Source organism: Spermophilus citellus, assembly GCF_964194105.1.
Source record: "Spermophilus citellus genome assembly, chromosome: 8".
In the NCBI taxonomy this organism is placed as follows: domain Eukaryota; kingdom Metazoa; phylum Chordata; class Mammalia; order Rodentia; family Sciuridae; genus Spermophilus; species Spermophilus citellus.
In genome coordinates this window covers 53,683,730-53,706,925 of record NC_138189.1, presented here as the reverse complement: position 1 = coordinate 53,706,925, position 23,196 = coordinate 53,683,730, and the positions used below count along the sequence as shown (strand labels likewise).

At 35.1% G+C, this 23,196-nt stretch overlaps 1 protein-coding gene across 1 annotated transcript in view; it reads left to right on the top strand.

Moving 5' to 3' along the window:
• Positions 1 to 5,330: 5,330 nt before the first annotated feature.
• Positions 5,331 to 23,196, top strand: part of LOC308655061 (transmembrane protease serine 11F) — a gene marked incomplete at both ends in the record, with an annotated part of 98,016 nt that continues 80,150 nt past the window's right edge. The window contains one exon of the mRNA XM_081304835.1: positions 5,331 to 5,454. The remainder of the gene's footprint in view (positions 5,455 to 23,196) is intronic.

The window sequence follows — 23,196 nt, the reverse complement described above, 5'->3', positions numbered from 1 at the left end:
CAGGCCCTTAACGGGAGTCACCCAATCACGGGTTAGAATGGCTTCCCACAGGGGATCCCCTAAATTTCTACTCCTACTCACTTATGACTCCCACTCCAGTGGTGGAACAGATGTTCCCACAGAGGGGCCAGATGTTCCTACAAAGAGGAACCAGATATCCCTGTGAAGGTCATATGTGTGGCATCAAGGGGCTCTGCATGCATGCTGGGGGAACTTACCAGATGGCCAAGGTGTCATGACTTCAGTGAGCTCAGTTTTCTTTTTATCAAAGTAGTTTAAATGGTGGAGCAACCCATACCATTCAGGAAGAAAATATGAGAGTTCCCCAAAGGAATAGGAACCTTGGCAGCTACTAGGACTATCCTCAGTCCCTCTTTTACTTAAAGGAATATCTCCTCTGTTCCCTGTCTTCTATTCTCCAGCCATGAGCTCTCAACTAGCTTACAAGCCACCTTGTATCCTCAACATGGTAGGGGGATGCTCAGACTGCTAGACTTGCCCAAGAAGTCTGGAGTGGGGATTCTTCTCAGGCTCCACTTTAGGTGCCAATTTGTTACCAAAAGCTTGGTCCTTGTCCCCAGTGCCCATACAGTAATGAGAGTAAACTTTTGAGAAAAGGGAAGATGAAGCATTATTGTTTTGCTACAAAGGAGAAGCAAAGGAAACTCTTAACCCAGAGTTGGATTCTGATCAAGGGGAATGGAGAGCTTTAAAGCAATAATTCAAAGGCTTGATCACAGCTGTGCCTTTTCAGAGGTCATAATTCACTTGTGAACTTGAGAGATAGCTATTTCTTAGGTCTTCTGCCACCATCCCAAAGTCTGAATTACTTCACTCCTGTGCTGTGAGTGGTCATTGACAGACGACATAGCCTTAGGATGGGATAAATGTTAGGGAAGGGGAGAGGGAGAAGAGAAAGAGGGAGGGCATGTCAGTTTTAAAATAAGCTGCAGTGACTGAGTAGCAACGGTTATGTTCAAAGCATGAAGTGGACTCCTGTTGCAATTTCTTTCTTTTCCATGCTGTTTTTAATATTAAGCTGTTTTACTTTCTAAATTTTTTTTCTTAGTCATTAGTATTCCTAAAGTCTCCTGAAACATTTTATGGACGAGGGCTTAAGACATTTGTTCTAATTAAAATTCTTGGTGTCCTCTGATCTGCAAATTTACACCATTATTTCTTAGAAATCTCTTCAAACATTGTTTCATCTCCACTGTTTCCTTATATAATGCCAACGAAATATGTTTTTCATATTATTGGTTTCTTTATGGATATTTTAGCTTAATATCCTTGCCATTTTAAATAAAAAATTCTTGGACCTAGCATATTAACTCTTGCTATTAAATTAATGTATTCGTTCTAGATATTTATTTTTAATTAATTTTTAAATTTATATATGAAAGTGGAATGCATAACAATTCCTATTACACATATAGAGCACAATTTTTTATATCTCTGGTTGTATACAAAGTATATTCATACCAATTCTTGTCTTCATACATGTACTTTGGATAATAATGTCCATCACATTCCACCATAATTTCTAACCCTATGCTCTCTCTCTTCCTTTCCCAACACTCTGCCCTATCTGGGGTTTGTCTATTCCTCCCATGCTCCCTCTCCCTACCCCATTATGAATCAGCCTCCTTATATCAAAGCTAGATATTTATTCATAGTAATACTTGGAGGTGTTTTTTAACTCAAGATTTTAAAGACAACAAAAATATCTAATGAGACACTTTTAAAGTATTATTATAAAAGCAAAATATTTAAAAAGTGTATGTCATCAATTGTACATAGCTTATTAAATATTTATCTAGCAAGTGTATACAATAGAAAGTATACAAAAATAGGTCATTTAGAAAATGGAACTCTGACCCATCACCTGCAGCAACTAGCTCAGAGAGCCCATCCAATATCTGCAACAACTACTCCAGGAGGCCAAAACCCAACTTTCATAGCAATTGCCCCCAAATGTCTAGGGCTTTAGATTATACTTGGCAAAGATGGTGAGAAGCAGTCAGATTTGAAAATACATTTTGAAGGTAGATACTCTAGAATTTTTCTTTTTATTAATAAGAGGCTTTTCCCCCCACATTTTTATGAGAACTTCCCCCACCTTTGTTTTCCTTTTTTCCTCTCTAGCTTCCACATATGAACGAAAAGATATGACCTTTAACCTTCTGAGTTTGACTTATTTCACTTAACATAATGGTCTCTGGTTCCATCGATTTCCCTGAAAATGACATAATTTTATTTTTATTTATGGCTTTATATTCACAAAGCTCCGTTGTGAATATATACCACGTTTTCTTTATCCATTCATCCACTGGTAGACACCTAGGCTCCATAGTTTGGCTATTTTGAACTGTGCTGCTATAAACATGGGTATGTATGTATCACTGTACTATGATGACTTTAATTCTTTAGGATAAATATCCAGGAGTAATATAGCTGGATCATATGGTGGTTCCATTCCCATTCTTTTGAGGAACCACCACACTGATTCCCATGGTGTTTGTACCAACTTACAATCCCACTAAAAGTGTAAAAGTGTTCTTTTTTTCTCCACATTCTTTTCAACATTTATGATTATTTGTATTCTTGATGATTGCCATTCTGACTGGCATGAAATGAAACCTCAGTGTAGTTTTGATTTGCATTTCCCTAATTGCTAGTGATGTTGAACATTTTTCCATATATTCCTTGGCCACTTGTATTTCTTCTTTTGGGAAGTATCTGTTTAATTCATTTGCCAATTTATTAAATGGGTTATTTGATTTTGGGGGGGGGGTAAAGTTTTTTTGAGATCTTCATATGTTCTAGATATTACTTCTCTGTCAGAGAGTACTCTCAAAGACTTTATCCCATTCTGTAGGTTCTGTCCTCATATTCCTAATACTTAGCTTTTCTACGAAGAAGATTTTAATTTGATTCCTTCCCTTTTATAAACCCTTGACATTATTTCCTGAGCTTTAGGGGTCCTATTGAGAAAGTCGTTGCCTGTGCCGATATGTGGAGTGTTGACCCTACGTTTTCTTCTGGGAGTTGCCTAGTATTGTCAAATTTCTAGGTCTTTCATTCATTTTGAGTTGATTTTTGTGTAGGGTGAGAGAGAAGGATCTAGTTTCATTCTTCTACATATGGCTATATAGTTTTCCTAGCACCATTTGTTAAGAAGGATGTCTTAGGTTTTTGGCAACTTTGTCAAGGATCAGTTGACTGGGGATATGTGTCTTCTATTCTGCACCATTGGACTATGTGTCTTTTTTTTTATACCAGAACCATGCAATCTTTGTTACTATAGCTCTGTAATATAATTTGAAGTCAGATATTGTGAGGCCTTCAGCATTGCTTTTTTGGCCTAGATTGCTTTGTCTATTCTGGGTCTTTTATTCTTCTGAATGAATTTTAGGACTGCTTTTTTCTAGTTCCATGAAGAATGTCATTAGTATTTTCATGGGGATTGCATTGAATCTGTATTGTATTGAATCTGCTTTTGGTAGTAGAGCCTTTTTAATAATTATAATTCTGCCTACCCATCATCATGGGAAGTCTTGTGTCTTCACTTTCAATTCTTTTCTTTAATGTTCTATATTTTTCATTGTAGAGGTCTTTCACTTTCTTGGTTAGATTTATTGCTAGAGATTTTGTTTGTTTGTTTGAAGCTATTGTGAATGCAGTTGTTTTCCTGATTTCTTTCTCAGCAGACTCATTGTTGGTACATAGGAAAGCTATTGATTTTTTATGTTGATTTTGTAACCCACTACTTTGCCAAATTTATTAACTCTAGCAATCTTTTTGTGGTTAAGAGTAAATGTGATAGAAAAGATATGTGACAGCTGAGCCTGAGAATTTGAAAGACTTAGTGGCTGGAAAGCAGTAGAGGATTCATCAAAAAGTTACACTGTAATAAGCAGTTGTTAAGGAGGCTTATAACTCTTAGTTGTTTCATCTTTCAAGTATTAGATACAATCTACTACTGACAAAGTTACGCTAATAGCATAGTATGTGGTTGTTTAAACATACTGTCTTTGTTAATTAGCAATAATTTACAGCCAAAATGTAGCTCTAATTATTTTCTTGAGATGGTTGCTCAATAGCCTTTTGAACTAGAGCTCAAATCAAACACTAACAGTATTGTGAAAATTTATGTAATACTAATATCACTCGATCCTTCAACTCTTCTTTATTGTCTTAGTGCAGCTTGTGTCTTTATAATAAAATAAAGCTTACTGGGTAATTAGTAAAAAAAAAAAAAAAAAAAGAAAAGAAACTCAATTGGCTCACAGTTGTGGAGAATGGAGAGTCTAATATCAAGGAAGTCCCTTGCTGGCATCTGGTAAGGGACATCTTTCATCATCTCATGGTGGAAGGTACCAGAGAGAAAGAGAGAGAGAGGTGAAAAGAAAAGGTAGAACTCACTTTTATAACAAGCCCATTCTCAGGATGACAATGCTATTTCCATTATAGCAACATTAATCCATTCATGAGCACAGTGCCTTTATTACCTAAGTACCTCTAGAGGCTGTTGTATTAACAGTTGTTTTCAACACATGAACGTTAGAGGACACATTCAAACTATTTAAGTGACTAAAAGCACATTTTGCAATAGTAGGAACCGAATAAATGTTAGTTTTATGAGGGCATGTTTCATCAGCAGACATTTAATTACTGTAAAATCATTTTATGTACTAGCAGAAACACTCCAAAAATTATTATTGTAGAGATTACTTCTCATTCATTTTCTTTAGGAGCACAAAAGCATACAGATGAGAAACAAAAAGATATTTCTTGAAATAAAGATCCCATATCCACAGGGCCAAGGTTGTGGCTCAGTGGTAGAGTGCTTGCCTAGCATTTGTAAGGCACTGGGTTCGATCCCTGGCATCACATAAAAATAAAAGGTATTGTGTCCATCTACAACTAAAAAAAATTTTTTTTATAAAAAGATCCCATATCTAAGGTCTTTGATTGATATTTTTTTTTGCCTTTGAGATTCTATGAGATTTTGATCAAATTTTTTGACCCTTGTATAAAATGAACACAGTAATATTTCTTTCTACATTTTGGAAGCAGTAAGACCTGATGGAATATATGCTGTCCTCAGATCTTTCTGGAAGAGAGCCACAGATAATGACAGATCATTAGATGATGTCTTAATTGAGTGGTTGTTGTTTTTAGCATGGCTCTATGATTGGCTAAGCAAAGATGGCATGTGACTTGCTTCAGTTAGATAAGAACACTTTTGAATCTGTAGCCCATGGCTGAGTCAGGCTTAAAGGATTAAGTCCTGGAAGAAGGAGGGTGACTACATGTCATTCTTCTATTTTGGATCTCAGGGGTAAGATTCTAGACTTTTCATTCCAGGACATTTTTCAACTGCTACCAGCTTTAAAAAAAAAAGCAAATTCTATCTGATGTTGGAACTATTTCAAGATTATAAACTGCAAGGTATGGAAAACAATTAATACATTATTTAAAAATCTGTTTGTATTCCTTCCCTCTGCTCTGTTAAGTTTCTTCTCGTGGGTTTAAAAAAAAATATTTCTGATACTTATATTTAAACTCTCACACATTCAAAATTCATTCTTGCTGCTCAAACCTTAAATGAATAATTACACATTGCCATTTATTGTTAAGAAATGTTCTATTGTCAATTTAGAAATATTTTCAGAAGTTTATAATGGCATTTGTTTTGAGTATGAAAAGTTTAAATCAGTGCTTCTCAAAGTTTGTACCACAGTGACCTATGGATCTCTGAGATTCTTATGGACTGTTGAACTTAACACCATTTCATAATAATATTCAAGTATCATTTGAGATTTTCACTCTGTTAACATTTGTACTGACAGAGAAAACCAATGAGGAGTAAAACTACTGATATTGTAGGGTGAATCAAAACAGTGTCACCAAATTGCCAGGTATCATTAAATTTGAAGTCCAATTTCACTTAGGACTATTCTTGGTGAAGCAGTGCAAATTAATAATTTATTAAACCTTGATAATTTTGTGCAGATTTTGTTCAGTTGGTTGGATGACAAATTGAAAAGCATGTACAAACCTACATACTGAAGAACAGTGACTGTCTTTAGGGAAGTTTTTGGTCAGTTAAGAGCTTAAATATCTCATTATTTAATTTGTAACACCATCTTTACTTGAAATAACTACTGACACACCATGATTATTTAGACTTTGGGTTTTGGTAGATAGTTTGTTAAAAATGAGTGACATGAGAGTATCGCTTCAAGAAACAAATTAATAATTTGTCGTTAGTGATAAAATCCAAACTCTTATGTGAAACTTGAAATTTTTAATAAGCTTATGTACTTTCTTGTGAATTTGAGTGTTTCCCAATACTTAAAAGATTTTTTAATAATGAAATTGATGTTGATATTAAGAAATGCTATTTTTTATCATTACATAATGAAATGCCTCAACTCTTGGGATAACTGCATGATTGTAAATGAAATGAATCAGTACTTTATCAATAGCTAGTGCATGATATTACAAAACAATATAGAAGATCCACTCATTGTGATTGAGATCAATGAGTTTTAACATAACAGAGGGAAAAACATTCATTTATAGTACTTCAGATTCTGTATTACAAGTAACCTTTAAGAAATCAATCCTTTCCTAGTTTTAGGGTACAATCAGAGCATATCCACAATTATTTAAAAAAACCTATTAGAATATTTTTTCTAATTACATATCTGCGTGAATCAGGATTTTCTTAAAATGCTTCATATAAGACAAAACATTGCTATACATTGAATTCAAAAGGGAATAGACAGAAAATGGAATTCATAATTTAGGGGGGATAAAATATAATTTCCATATAAATATGATATATGTAATTGTTCATTATTATTTTAAATAAATTAATCAATACTTTAAAATTCCCTGTTGAAATTTTTAACAAAATAAGTATTGATAGCTCATATAAACTCTAACTCTTTGGAGTCCTTAATAATTTTTAGGAATATGAAGGGATCTTAATATCAAAATGGATGGGCAAACCTATATTAATTCTTTACTCTGGTCATAACAGAATTATGCAATTATAGGGTGTTCATTTATTAGACTTAAAGCCAGGTTACAAAAACAGATAAGCCCACAAAAAAGTTACTGTTATTTTTTCATTCAGTGACTCAGTTCTTCCGTATTTATCATAATGATGATGCATCTAATGACTAGACAGATCAAATGCTTTAAAAAAAAGTGTAATACTTGTGTTCTATGTGGTATTTTTTTGTTTTAATTAATGCTTATTTCCTGTCCCTAGGCATTTAACATTTTAGTCATTTCCACAATCATACTGAGGATCTCTAGCAATATATACTTTTTGATGATCAGAACTTTTTTTCATTCTCATAAAAATAGTCCTAGGTTTTTCCTAGATTAGGTTATTAGATTCAAAAAAGTATAATTGTTTTAGAACAGAAAAAGTTACCAGAAATAATGAAGTTTAAACTTGCTTTTGGCAGAAATTAAATCAGATCCAGAAAAAGGCAGAAATATATGAGGTAGTGGGTGACTAATTTCAGAAATTGGTATCAGGTTTCTTAATTAAATGCTTTTTTAAAAAATCTTTAGTGTTACTTATTGTCTATAGCTCTCCTCTGTTTGGTATGCATAATCTTTGATACTGAGTAAGAAATATTGAATCACTACTTTGTAGCAAGTCCATAGACCAAAATCAGTATTCTCTGAAACTTTCATTACTCTTTCAGCCAGTCCACTAGGAGGGGTTAATTTTATTAAATTAATGTTTTGAGGCATTAGAGTTTGGCAAATTCTGTGCTGAGAGTCAGATTTGCCTTAGTTGTTGCTATGAAACTTATTTTTTTGAAAAAAATATATATTTTACTGTGATTATTTGGAGAACATTGCTACTTAAGTTGGTGTCTCTGGGAGTTACAGGAAATAATATTTGAAGAGCTATGATCTGAAAACATTCTGAAGTTTATACCTAAAGAAAATTTTTAGTATTGTAATCTCCAGAACATTTTATGTTTTTTTTTACCTTCTTTAAAAATTGTTTCCTATCCATTTTCTTCTCTTTTTTACTACTCATCATCTTCTTCATCTTAAAATCTAGTATGAAGTTTGCATTAAAAATAGGCTGGGGTTGTGGCTCAGGGGTGGAACACTTTCCTAGCATGCATGAGACACTGGGTTCAATTCCTGGCACCAAATACAATAAACAAATAAAATAAAAGTATTGTGTCCATCTACAGATTAGATTAAATAAGTGCCTATAATGAGTGCTTGCACAAAGAAATTGTATATTATATAAATGTGTCCTTTTTGTAATATTTTTCCAAGTACTTTATTTTCCCTTTAAAATGCATGTATTTTTTTCCCTACATGGATCCAGCACATTTCTTAAGGCTATTACTAGTTACATTGTATCATTCTTTGTTCTCTTATAAATGAAGTTATTTTATTACTTACAGCTAGCTATTAATGATAAAGTTATTAAATTTGATATATTTATATTTTGTATTAAGTCTCTGAAATATTTTTGTAATATTTATATTTTAGTTTTAGGTGGACACAATATCTTTATTTTATTTTTATGTGGTGTTGATGATCGAACCCAGTGCTTCACGCATGCCAGGTGGGCACGCTACCACTTGAGCCACATCCCCAACCCTCTGAAATATTTTTTCTTAGTAGTTTTTCTCTTAAGTAGTTTGAATTTTCTATGAAAATCTCATCACCTGCAAATAATATTTTAACCTACCCTTTATTAGTAGTTAAATGTCCTTTTATGATTTCTTGTCATATCATAGTATCATGGACATGTAGAAAACTGTAGATATTTAAATTTCTCATTGTAATAATGAGGAAAAAAAACACAATTCAGGAGAAATAATAGCCTATATTAACACTAGCTAGGGAAAAAAGTATATATATCAGTAATCAATGCCTGTAATTCTTATGGACATAGGTTTGGAGTTATTGTCTCCTTGATGTAAAATAGCTGTCTTGACTATTTATATAGAACTAGGAATAAATCATCCTCTTTTAAATCTTTACCTAAAGATATTTGATAAATTTTAATTATTTATAATAATTTTGTGGAAATTATATAATAATAATTAAGACCTTGTTTACTACTGGTCTTTATCCTCAAGCAAAGAGCAGATAAAAGAAAATAATTTATATAATATTTGAGATGTGTCACTAAACATAGCTTTCTCATCTTGCTGTTAGTTGGGCATCTAACTATAGTTTTCATAAAGAAATCCCAACCAGAAAAATTGCATCATGACTGGTATCATTCATGAATTACAGGCATAAAGTAACCTCTCCAGTGACAGGTACTTGGATTATGCATAGATAATGAGAGAGATAACCAAGGAATTAGCACACTCACTGGAGATGAATGAAACAAAACACATGGTTTAGAAAAGCATAGATAGTAATGAACATCAGTTTCATGTGAATTGGAAATCAAATAGGAAATTGGCCAGAATTCAATGAGAGTAAAAAGTATATTATGGATAGGGTTTAGGGGTGGAGGAGAAATTGAAATGAAGCCCAGGACAGGGCCCAACTTGAAACAGGAACTTCAAAGGGTAAAGATGGAGAGCCTTTGGGTAATACCAACCCCCCATCCTAGGATTTGGTCTTCCTGCTTATTATCTCTGTTTTCTATGCTGCTCCTAAAATAGGCCAAATAAAATAAATCAGCATTTTCATTTCTGTTTTCGCTCCTAACTAATTAGCCTAACTAATTTCAATTTTGGATTGTATCTAGTTCAGAAGGCCCCAGAGAAACTAATTCTGGAAATGTTTCTTGGTAATTCCCATTTGGTTGGCTAAAGATTTTTCAATATTAATGCCATTATCTGCAAATAATGCAGATAACTATTTTTTGCAAACATATGTATATCTATGTGTGTATAGTTCTGTGAAATAAAATGTGGTTTTACTGTGGAAAATAGTAAAAAAAATGCTGCACTAAGATGTGTCAGAACCTCCATATTGACTAGAAAAAAATCTTATTTTCACAAAGATAAATTTAGAGCAATGACGAAGGAGGTAGGGTGGGGGTGGTTGTGGGAACTATCCACCTCCAGAAGGGAGGAACATTTTATCAATGATATTGTTTCGAACTGCTGATACAGGGTGATAATAATAACCACACCAGCTTTAACTGGTTTCCTTATAGTTTAAATTCTTTATAAATAATAGACTCCCTTATTTCCTGTATGCAGAATAGACTGCTTCTATAATACCTGACTCCATCTTTAATAACAGCAATGGAAGTTCTGTTATTACATACCAAAGTCAGTCTCTTACATCAAGTTACAAGTCTTTATTTAAGTCACTAGAAAAACCTAAATCAGCCACCAATAAAACAAGGAAACTGTTTATCCTGATCTTAAGAATAATTTATTATAAGATTCTTTTTTATCAGTTAAGAAAGAAAGTCCTTAGAGAATTCTAGAAAGCTAAGAATGTAATTTGTATATATGATTTTTTTCACTTCCTAGGCCAAAGCAGGAGAGGGAGCATATCATAGTTCCAAATTCCAGAACAGTATAGGACAAATCAACCAGAGTTAATTGATTGCCTACCAAGGTCTGTACCAGACACTAGATGACAACTAAGAAACAAAAGTTTCCATTTATGTTCTTCAGGATTTTAAATGGAGCCCTAGAGACAAAACTAAAATATGCAGAACAACAATAAATAACACAAACCTGCATATAATTCAGGACTAAATTGTGCAACATTGATTATAAGTGATAAAACAGTATACCAGAAGAGAGGCTAAGAGTTCTGGAATAGCATAATAACTGCTAAATTATTGATTATAATGTAATATTTATTGAGTGATAATTTTGTCATATAACATTCCAAGGCATATTCATTCATTATTTCATCTGTTATTAACAATTGTTCTAAAATATAGATTCTATTTTCATCTTCTTGTGCTGATGAAGAAATTGAGGCACAGAAAGATTAAAGGACTTACCTGAGGCCACAAAATTAGTGGCAGAATAAGGATTTGGGTCCAGGCAATCTGTCCCTGGAACTTTTCTTTAAAATGCTACTTAAAATGTCAGATTTCATTGAGGAGGTGATAATTAGGTTGAACTTTGACAGAATCATATTTAAATGAGTTAAAATAATAGGAGAACACCTAAATGTGAGGGAGGCTGTGATAATAGAAATCACATAGTTAGAATAAGTACTGCATATTTTAAGGATGACAAGCTTAATAAGACTTGGAAGTTTGTGATGTAATATATCATGAGAAATGAAGTTGCAATGAATTTGATTCTTACAGGATCCTGAATTTCATTCATCCAGTTCTTGATGAGTATAAAATGGGGAGCCATTAAAATATTTTAATAGTCATGTGTCAAAACCCATGTATGTGGGCAATTTGGTTTTGAATTGTTAGCATAAAGGTCAGGAAATAGAAAAGAATAGGGTCATGGAGCTCAGCTAAAAAACTGTTCTAACAATCTAAGCTAGGTTGGGACGAAGGGAGAGGAAAATATGAACTAAAGAAACCACTTGAAGAAATAATTATCCAAATCATTGAATGGATACAGAAAATGACATAGAAACCCAGATGGAGGATACCTTTCATTTTTTTTTCTTTTTCAAAATTTGTTCTAATTATTCATAAAGATAGTAGAATGCATTTTGACACATCAGCATACTACAGTGGTGCAACCATGTCAATGCTTATAGAAATTCAATTCACAATGGCCAAACTATGGAACCAACCTTCAACAGATGAATTACCAAAGAACATGTAATATATATACCCTTCAATTTTTTAAAGCAAGTGGTTAGACATAGGATGGTGCCACTGACTTACACAGACAAGCTTGGAAGTAGAAATATGGAATATGAGATACCTGACTACTGTAAATTCTCTCCGAGCGGAGTAGTGTCATATTTACTATTTTAGCTGTAGTTTTGCTCCAGGGACCATGCCTGACACATACTAGAAGAATAAAATATTCTTTAAATATGTTTTTTTTAAAACAAAGTCATGGTAAAATAATGAAACCTTAGTAGGGTATCTATTAAAACTACAACTATAGTGATTAAGTGAGATACAGATTAGGGAGTTGTCTGAAAGAAGAGACTTCTATAAGATCATAAGATTGGATTAACTCATGAAAGACACATTGTTTTTTTTCTTTTTGGAAAAGAAAAACTCAAGGGCCTAGTGTGAAAACCTCCCACTTAAAGTCTTGAAGACATGAATGGAAAAAGAGCTATCATTAGAAAGATAAGGACAACAGAGGAGTATGCCAAACCTCAGTTTCTATGTATCACTCTCCAACTCTTCGGGAGTTGAGAGACTTTTGTATGTGAAGTATATGAAAAAGTCATTTGTAAGCTACAATGTAAGTGATATTCACAATGATTGTGATCATGACTAGGATTTCATATTGAAAGCAGAGGAGATTAAAGGAACTAGGAAGAAGAAAAGGTAGTAAGAATCAAATATTGGTGGCATCAGTCATTCAGGGAAATATTTCTTGAAAGTGAGAGAAATATTACTTACTTATCATCTGATACTTGTCCAGCAAGTTGGAGGATTTTTCCTGAAGTAACTATTCATTCTTTCACTTAGTATTCAAATCTGTAGAGTAGATATTAGAATCCCTCTTTTACTCATGGGAAAACTGAGATTCATTGAGTCAGGTAAGCTTGCCTAGTTTTACAAAGCAGGTAATTAAAGCTTATTCAAAAGAGATATCTTTTGGGGCTAGGGATTATATAGCTCAGTGACAGAACACTTGCATAGTATATGTGAAGCCCTGGGTTTCTGCCATAGCACTACAACAAAAAAAAATTTAAGTGTGATATGTTTTAATTCAAAAATCGTTTTCTACTATACCACACTGGTGATTACTTACAACCTGAAAACTAAAGAAGTGGATGAAAAGAAAATGGAGAAAGAAATTATAGATTTTTTTAAGTAGGCAATACATTATATGGAAAAATAGATTACTAGATAAAATAAAACATCCAATTTACTATCCAGTATGTACACCTACTACAAATACAAAATAGCCTTAATAAATTTTTTATTCATATTCTGTTTAAACATTTCCAGGGAGTATGAAATCATGGTTAAGAAGGTAATTCCATTTTGGTCAACACTAATTATAAATTGAATAAAAACTCTTCTTTAAAAAATAGCAAATTATCTGTCTCTGTAACTTCCATTCATTGGTCTTTTTTTATCACTACAGGACAGAAGGAAAATAAGAGAATCTCTGAAGAGAGACAGGCATTTAACAGGCATTCTTTGTGGTGGGGAGGCTGAGGCAGGAGGATTGCAAGTTTGAAGCCAGGCTAAGCAACTTTTTGAGACGCTGTCTCAAAATAAAAAATAAAAAGTACTGAGGAGGTAGTATACTCAGTGGTATAGTGCTCCTTGGTTCAATCCTCAGTACCAAAAAAAAAAAAAAAAAAAGAAAGAAAAAATAAAAGGTATTATTTCTCTTCTGTATTTTGTTTTCCAAGTGAAATAATCTCAATTTATAAAAAAAAAAAAATTGTTTCAATTGTCCATAGATTTTTGTTGAACACCTATTATATCTTAAATTTTATTGTACCCATAGTGATAAAAATGTGTTGAAGAGGAAATCCTCATAAAATGGATTGAATAGTTTCAGAAGTAGGAAGATAAAGCATCTCATCAATGTGAGACTGAGAATAATATTAAAACTGAATGTTTATGTCAAGAGTGTCCAAAGTATAGCCAGTCCTACCTAGTGGCATACTCCTAAAATCCCAGCAGTGTGGGAGGCGGAGGCAGAAGGGTCACTAGTTCAAAGCCAGCCTCAGCAACTTAGCCAGACCCTGTCTCTAAGTAAATAAGCACCCTTGGTTCAATCCCCATTACCAAAAAAAAAAAAAAAAAAAAAAAAAAAAAAGAATATACAAAGTAGGGGAGGGAAGAAAAAGTGCTTTTGAGTGATATTGGCCAAATTATAGTTATATTGTTTACATGTACAAACATGTAACAACAAATCCCATCATGTACAACTATAATGCACCAAAAAAAACGTGGGAAAAAATATACCAAGTAACCATTGTAGGGAGTTTCAGTCAGAATGAACAAAGGAGGAATAAAAGTAATATTGTAAAGCAGGAATGTCTCAGATTAGTCTGTTCTTGTTTTCCAGGGAATTGTTTCCATCATTGAGAAGTAAAATTGCCCACAATATGAAATGTTAAGCTGGTAAATGTTATTTTATTGGATGTGAACACTTTGATTTTTTTGAGTTAAAAATATGACCTCAGATGTTCATAAACTTCCATTTTACCTTAAAAACACAAGTAGAAACATATGACTTACTGGGCCATTTGTGTAGGTGTTCAGGACAATTATTGTGTCTGTATATTAGAACATATCTACCCATTCACCAAATTTTGATAGCTAGGAAATTCCTTGAACCTCTTTATTATATTCTACTTCACTATTTTTTTTTTAATTCAGAGTTTACTTTATTGATGTTACAAATAAGTTTGACATAGTCCTCATTTTCATATACAATTTCATTTGTAGGCAACTTTGATTTCTTAGTAGATAGGAAACATTGGAGATAATCACACAAGTGCACAGGCACATATGCATACCCACACAGTTTACATTAGAAATAAATAATTAGTAGTCAGTACCATGGAAACAAGGGAAAAAAATACAAAGACCTACAATTGTTTGAATTATATTTTCCAGTATTGATTCTGAACACTTAAATTGAAAAACTTAAATAAAATGTATTTTGTGAGTATTCAAAGACCTCACAGTTTTTAATTACAATCAAAGGTAGCACCACACATATCTGGTAGCTTACTCTGACCACAATGAAAAAAATGGTTTTCCGTGGAAAACGACTGCTTGCTTTTTTTTTTTTTAAACTAAGATGAAAGCTTAACTAGACATAGGGACTCTTGTACTACCTTTTAATTCATATTATATTTCCACAAATTCTCTTAATACCTTTTCTATTTTGTGAGGGGACTTCAGCTAAATCCAGATAAATTTTTTTCTTAAATAATTCACTTAATCTAATCAAATACACATTAATTATAATGCAACAAAATCTGGAGAAAGCAAATCAACAAATGTCAATGTTAGCATCAGCTGAACCATGAGTCTTTCATCAGGGTATGTAGGATACCATATGTGCCACGTGACCATCTGACATCCAAAACTGCATGAAGATGCCAATGTCAGAGCATTTCATCTTCTCAATATTCTTTATATTTAATTAATTCATGTAAAAGTAAGTTCTAGGAGTTTCCTTCCACCTTTCTACTAATGACTTTGTGCCTTACCTCTCTCATTTAGATGCTTTCTAAATGTCAGTAATTAGAAGTAAACTGACAAAAATCAAAGCTTGCTCTTGGAAATGGTTCAGAATTTCTGAGAGCAGGAAATACTTTCAAGATATAATCTTAAACACAAATCAACAAGACCATGTTGAATATGGACTTCTCATGAAATTACAGCATCCTACTGAAGTCTTAATAGTTTACGTAGCAGGAGTACAACGTGGAACAGGAACCTGCTTGACTAGTACAGTGAAGATTCTGGGGTTCAGAGGAGCCAAACAAGGCACATTTCCTCTCAGAGAATACTCACGTAGTCTTATATCATTCTGTATTTAAAATATTCAAATATTACTGGCTTTGCATTTCATATTATACCAAATAGGATAGTCTTTAATCTCTGTAATAGCTCTGGGAGACACTTCTGAATATGCATCTATGGGATATTGTATAGATATAGTTTATTTATTTTCAGAATTCATGAGTTCTAATCCTGATTAAATGATTCAGTAGAAAGGATGGGGGAGAGGAATTTTTACCCAATCCTTTGTTTTATATATTGTATGCAAATAAGCTGATGGACTCATGACAGGTTCTGGAAGTAGAAGTCAGTTTTCTATTATCAAACTGTATTTACATCTTACTTGCTCTCCCATCATTCTTTTAGCTCATGATTAATTTAACTTTCTCTTAGGTAGCAGTAGCTTAGATTCAAGAGTTCAATAATAATAATTGTAATTGTTAATTATTTGCTTGGTACAGGTCATCTTTGCTCAATGTCAAGCCTTTGTAGACAGAAATAAATGTTGTTTGCTCAGCAATTAACACACTGTGTGGCACATGGCAGGTGCTCACTAAATATTGCTTAATGACTATATGAATAAATGAAAGTTTGAGTCTGGTATCTAGAAATATGCTTAATTTTAAAATTTTTAAAAATGAAAAAATAATTTGATTATTTTATATAAATGCATGTTTTAGAATGAGAACCACAGAAAAGTATAATTATTAAATACTTCAAAAATTAAAAACATAATTAGCAAGCAGGGAGGAAAGTGGCTGCCATTTGGTGGAACCCCGCCGGCCAAGCCCGCACTGACCCCCGGGCTGAGTACGGGATTTCAGACAGGGAAGGAAGCGATACAGTCCCGTCCCCCACAACGGAAACTCCACCAAGGCAATCAGCGGCCACCATCTTGGAGAGCTGAAGTATCCACCGCCACTCTCCGACAGACTGCAATAATAAAACAGGTCTGTGTCACTCAGCCCATCCCCCACACATCGGGGAATCCGCATAAAACCCCTCCTAGGCTTTCCGGGGGAGGGAGTATCAGAGTGAGCCCACATAAAGACTAGGGGAAAACTAGAGACACCTGACCTTCAACTCCCCCTCCCATCAGCAGCCAAAACAAAACCTGTCTAGCCAGTGCTGGGGGAGGGGCAAGCAGAAAAAATCAAAACGATAGAGTGCCAGGGATCCCAATAGCCAATTGTGTGACCCCAGGGATCCGGGCTGACTGATTCGCCCGGCCTTCCCCACGGCTACAGAAGGCGGGGCGCCGCAGAGAAGTGATTAATTAGCAAGCAGGGAGAAAAATGGCTGCAATTCTGTGGAATCCTGCTGGATGAGCCTGCACTGACCCCCGGGCTGAGTACGGGCTTTCAGAGGGGAAAGGAAGTGGTACAGTTCTATCCCCCACAACAGGAACAAAACAATAGAGTGCCGGGGTCCCCAATAGACACCCTCCACACCCAACAAACGGCAGGTCCAGAGTACAGTTTGAACTGCCAAGAGCCATCACTCAGGGGAAATCTGGTCTAGCAGGAGAAACCAAGACTAGCAGGAGAAACTAGGGAACTAGAGGCCAGGCCCTCGCGACTGGGCGGCTGGAAACTGCAGGCCCGCTGGCGACAGTTCACCCACTGCCCGCGTAACTGGGCGGTAGGAGAACGCCCGCCCGCCGGCTACCGACCACAGGAAGGGGTGCCTAGAGATCGCCCGCCCACCGGCAACAGCCGGCCCGCTGCCCGCGCGACTGGGTGGCTGAAGTCCACTCCCCTGCCGGCGACCGATCACCCACCCGCTGCCTGAGATACTGGGCGGCTGGAGACTGCCCGCCTGCCTCGATGGGGAGCTGAAACCAAACAGAGACAGTCCAGTCACACAGCCCCATTAGGACACCCCAGCAAGGAGCCTGGGGCCTGTCATAGCAGAGTAGTGACGTCACCGGAGCTCGGCCGTGGGAATAACTTCCCAGCAGAATCCACGTTAGCAGGCATAGTTTAACAACACAAAGAAGAAACAACAGAATAATACAGAACCAAAACAAATCTATAGAAGAGAGCAGAAACACGGCAATTAAATAGAGCTGGAAAGTAACGTGGACAACATGAGAAAACAAGGGAAAAAAGGAGTACAAACAATACAGGACAACTTAATTCTACAGGAGGACATAGAAACATCAGAAACAGGGATAGGGAATAAACTCAAGGCATACCTAACTCAAATGGAAAGGAATATTAGGGAAGACATGAGACAGCAAGTCCAAGCAATAAAAGTATATTTTGAAAATGAATTATACAAACAAATTCAAATGGCAAAGAATGAGCTCTACCAGGAGATAGAGATCTTAAAAAACTCAAACAATAATCCTAGAATTGCAGGAAAATATAAACCAAATTAAAAACTCAAACGAGAATATTACAAACAGACTTGATCAAGTAGATGTCAGAACATCAGATAATGAAGACAAGGTTTATCAACTTGAAAAGAATATAGTCAACACAGAAAAGATGCTTAAATCCCATGAGCAATCTATTCAAGAGATATGGGATGTCATAAAAAAACCAAATTTGAGGGTCATCGGGATAGAAGAAGGCACAGAGACTCAAACCAAAGGAATGGACAGCATATTAAGTGAAATAATTCTAGAAAACTTCCCAGAGATGAAAGATGAAATGGATTGCCAAATCCTGGAAGCCTACAAGACCCCAAACATTCAAAACCATAATAGACCAACTCCAAGACATATAATTATGAAGATAGCCAATGTACAGAACAAGGAGAGAATATTAAAAGCTACGAGAGAAAAGAGGCAGATTACATTCACGGGTAAACCAATTAGGTTAACGACTGATTTCTCATCACAGACTTTGAAAGCGAGAAGATCCTGGAACAATGTATTTCAAACACTGAAAAATAATGGATTCCAACCAAGCATACTGTATCCAGCAAAATTAAGCTTCAGATTTGACAATGAAATTAAAATCTTTCACGATAAACAAAAGCTAAAAGAATTCGCAGCAAGAAAACCAGCACTGCAAAGCATTTTGAGCAAAATACTACAAGAAGAGGAATTGAAAAATAGTGCCCAAAACTAACAGCAGGTGGTGTCTCAATAAAGGGGGAGGAAAATAACCAAAAAGTAAAACCAGCCAAACTAAAATAAATAAATAAAGAAGCATGACTGGAAGTACAAATCATATCTCAATTGTAACCTTAAATGTTAATGGCCTAAACTCACCAATCAAGAGACATAGGCTAGTAACCTGGATCAAAAAAACAAATCCAACAATATGCTGCCTTTAGGAGACTCATATGATAGGAAAAGACATACACAGGCTGAAGGTAAAAGGTTGGGAAAAATCATACCACTCACATGGCCCTCGGAAGCAAGCAGGAGTGGCCATACTCATATTGAATAAAATCAACTTTAAACCTAAGTTAATCAAGAAGGATAAAGAAGGACACTATATCCTGTTAAAAGGAACCATCCACCAACAAGACATAACAATTATCAATTTGTATGCACCAAACAATGGAGCTGCAACGTTCATAAAACAAACTCTCCTCAAGTTCAAGAGTCAAATAGACCACAACACAATAATTATGGGTGACTTCAACACACCGCTCTCCCATTAGACAGATCCTCTAGACAAAAACTGAATAAAGAAACTATAGAACTCAACAGCACAATCAATAACCTAGACTTAACCGACATATATAGAATATATCAACCATCATCAAGTGGATACACATTCTTCTCAGCAGCACATGGATCCTACTCAAAGATAGACCATATATTATGCCATAAGGCAACTCTTAGTAAATATAAAGGCGTGGAGATAATACCATGCACCATATCTGATCACAATGGAATGAAATTGGAAATCAATGATAAAAGAAGGAAGGGAAAATCCTACATCACATGGAAAATGAACAATATGTTACTGAATGATCAATGGGTTATAGAAGACATAAAGGAGGAGATGAAAAAATTCTTAGAGACAAATGATAATACAGACACAACGTACCAGAATCTATGGGACACAATGAAAGCAGTTTTAAGAGGAAAATTCATTTCTTGGAGTTCTTTCCTCAAAAAAAGAAATAACCAACAAATAAATGAACTCACACTACACCTCAAAAACCTAGAAAAGGAAGAGCAAAACAACAGCAAATGTAGTAGAAGACAAGAAATAATTAAAATTAGAGCAGAAATCAATGAAATTGAAACAAAAAAAAATTGAAAAAAATTGATAAAACTAAAAGTTGGTTCTTTGAAAAAATAAATAAGATAGACAGGCCCTTAGCTATGCTGACGAAGAGAAGAAGAGAGAGAACTCAAATTACTAACATACGGGATGAAAAAGGCCATATCACAACAGACAATACAGAAATACAGAAGATAATTAGAAAGTATTTTGAAACCCTATATTCCAATAAAATAGAAGATAGTGAAGATATCGATAAATTTCTTAAGGCATATGATCTGCCCAGATTGAGACAGGAAGACACACACAATTTAAACAGACCAATAACAAAGGAAGAAATAGAAGAAGCCATCAAAAGACTACCAACCAAGAAAAGCCCTGGACCGGATGGGTATACAGCGGAGTTCTACAAAACCTTCAAAGAAGAATTAATACCAATACTTTTCAAGCTATTTCAAGAAATAGAAAAAGAAGGAGCTCTTCCAAATTCATTCTATGAGGCCAACATCACTCTGATCCCAAAACCAGACAAAGACACTTCAAAGAAAGAAAACTACAGACCAATATCTCTAATGAACTTGGATGCAAAAATTCTCAATAAAATTCTGGCGAATCAAATACAAAAACATATCAAAAAACTTGTGCACCATGATCAAGTAGGATTCATCCTTGGGATGCAAGTCTGGTTCAATATACGGAAATCAATAAATGCTATTCACCACATCAACAGACTTAAAGACAAGAACCATATGATCATCTCAACAGATGCAGAAAAAGCATTTGACAAAGTACAGCATCCCTTTATGTTCAAAACACTAGAAAAACTAGGGATAACAGGAACTTACCTCAACATTGTAAAAGCTATATATGCTAAACCTCAGGCTAGCATCATCCTAAACGGAGAAAAACTGAAGGCATTCCCTCTAAAATCTGGAACAAGACAAGGCTGCCCTCTATCACCACTTCTAGTCAATTTAGTTCTCGAAGTACTAGCCAGAGCAATTAGACAGACAAAAGAAATTAAAGGCATAAAAATAGGAAAAGAAGAAATTAAATTATCGCTATTTGCGGATAACATGATAATATACCCAACAGACCCAAAAGGGTCTACAAAGAAGCTGCTAGAGTTAATAAATGAATTCAGCAAAGTAGCAGGTTATAAAATCAACACGCATAAATCAAAGGCATTCCTGTATATCAGCAACAAAACCTCTGAAATGGAAATAAGGAAAACCACTCCATTCACAATATCCTCAAAGAAAATAAGATACTTGGGAATCAACCTAACAAAAGAGGTGAAAGATTTATACAATGAAAACTACAGAACCCTAAAGAGAGAAGTAGAAGAAGATCTCAGAAGATGGAAAAATGTACCCTGTTCATGGATAGGCAGAACTAACATCATCAAAATGGCAATATTACCCAAAGTTCTCTACAGGTTTAATGCGATGCCAATCAAAATCCCAACGGCATTTCTTGTAGAAATAGACAAAGCAATCATGAAATTCATATGGAAAGACAAAAGACCCAGAATAACAAAAGCAATTCTAAGCAGGAAGAGTGAATCTGGAGGTATAGCGATACCAGAGGTCAAACTGTACTACAAAGCAATAGTAACAAAAACAGCATGGTACTGGTACCAAAACAGGCAGGTGGACCAATGGTACAGAATAGAGGACACAGAGACTAATCCACAAAGTTATAACTATCTTATATTTGATAAAGGAGCTAAAAACATGCAATGGAGGAAGGATAGCATCTTCAACAAATGGTGCTGGGAAAATTGGAAATCCATATGCAACAAAATGAAATTGAATCCCTTTCTCTCGCCATGCACAAAAGTTAACTCAAAATGGATCAAGGAGCTAGATATCAAATCAGAGATGGTGCATCTGATAGAAGTAAAAGTTGGCTCCGATCTACATATAGTGGGGTCAGGCTCCAAATTCCTTAATAGGACGCCCATAGCCCAAGAGTTAATAACAAGAATAAACAAATGGGACTTACTTAAACTAAAAAGTTTTTTCTCAGCAAGAGAAACAATAAAAGAGGTAAATAGAGAGCCTACATCCTGGGAACAAATTTTTACCCTTCACACCTCAGATAGAGCCCTAATATCCAGAATGTACAAAGAACTCAAAAAATTAAACAATAAAATAACAAACAACCGAATCAACAAATGGGCCAAGGACCTGAACAGACACTTCTCAGAGGAGGACATACAATCAATCAACAAGTACATGAAAAAATGCTCACCATCTCTAGCAATCAGAGAAATGCAAATCAAAACCACCCTAAGATACCATCTCACTCCAGTAAGATTGGCAGCCATTATGAAGTCAAACAACAATAAGTGTTGGCGGGGATGTGGGGCAAAGGGTACACTTGTACACTGCTGGTGGGACTGCAAAATGGTGAGGCCAATTTGGAAAGCAGTATGGAGATTCCTGGGAAAGCTGGGAATGGATCCACCATTCGACCCAGCTATCGCCCTTCTCGGACTATTACCTGAGGACCTTAAAAGAGCGCACTATAGGGATATGGCCACATCAATGATTATAGCGGCACAATTCACAATAGCTAGACTGTGGAACCAACCTAGATGCCCTTCAATAGATGAATGGATAAAAAAAATGTGGCATCTATACACAATGGAGTATTATGCAGCACTAAGAAATGACAAAATCATAGAATTTTCAGGGAAATGGATGGCATTAGAGCAGATTATGCTAAGTGAAGCTAGCCAAGCCCTAAAAAACAAATGCCAAATGTCTTCTTTGATATAAAGAGAGCAACTAAGAACAGAACAGGAAGGAAGAGCATGAGGAAAAGACTAATAGTAAACAAAGACGAATGGGGGGAGAGAAAGGGAGAGAGAAGGGAAAGCATATGGAAATGGTAGGAGACCTTCAATGATACACAAAATTATAAGAGGTTATGAGGGGCAAGGGGGAGGGGGGAAAAGGAGAGAGAATTGAACAACAGCAGAGGAGGTAGAGAGGGAAGATGGGAGGGGAGGGAAGGGGAGGGGGGATAGTAGGGGATAGGAAAGGTAGCAGAATACAACAGTCACTAATATGCCATTATGTAATAATGTGAGTATGTAACAGTTGTGATTCTGCAATCTGTATTTGGGGTAAAAATGGGAGTTCAAAACCCAATTGAGTCTAATGTATGAAAGATGATATATCATGAGCTCTGTAATGTTTTGAACAATCAATAAAAAAGATTAAAAACAGGGGGGCTGGGGATATAGCTCAGTTGGTAGAGTATTTGCCTCGTGTGCACAAGGCCCTGGGTTCAATCCTCAGCACCATAAAAAATTAATAAAAAATAAAAATATACATCCATCTACTTATATTCATA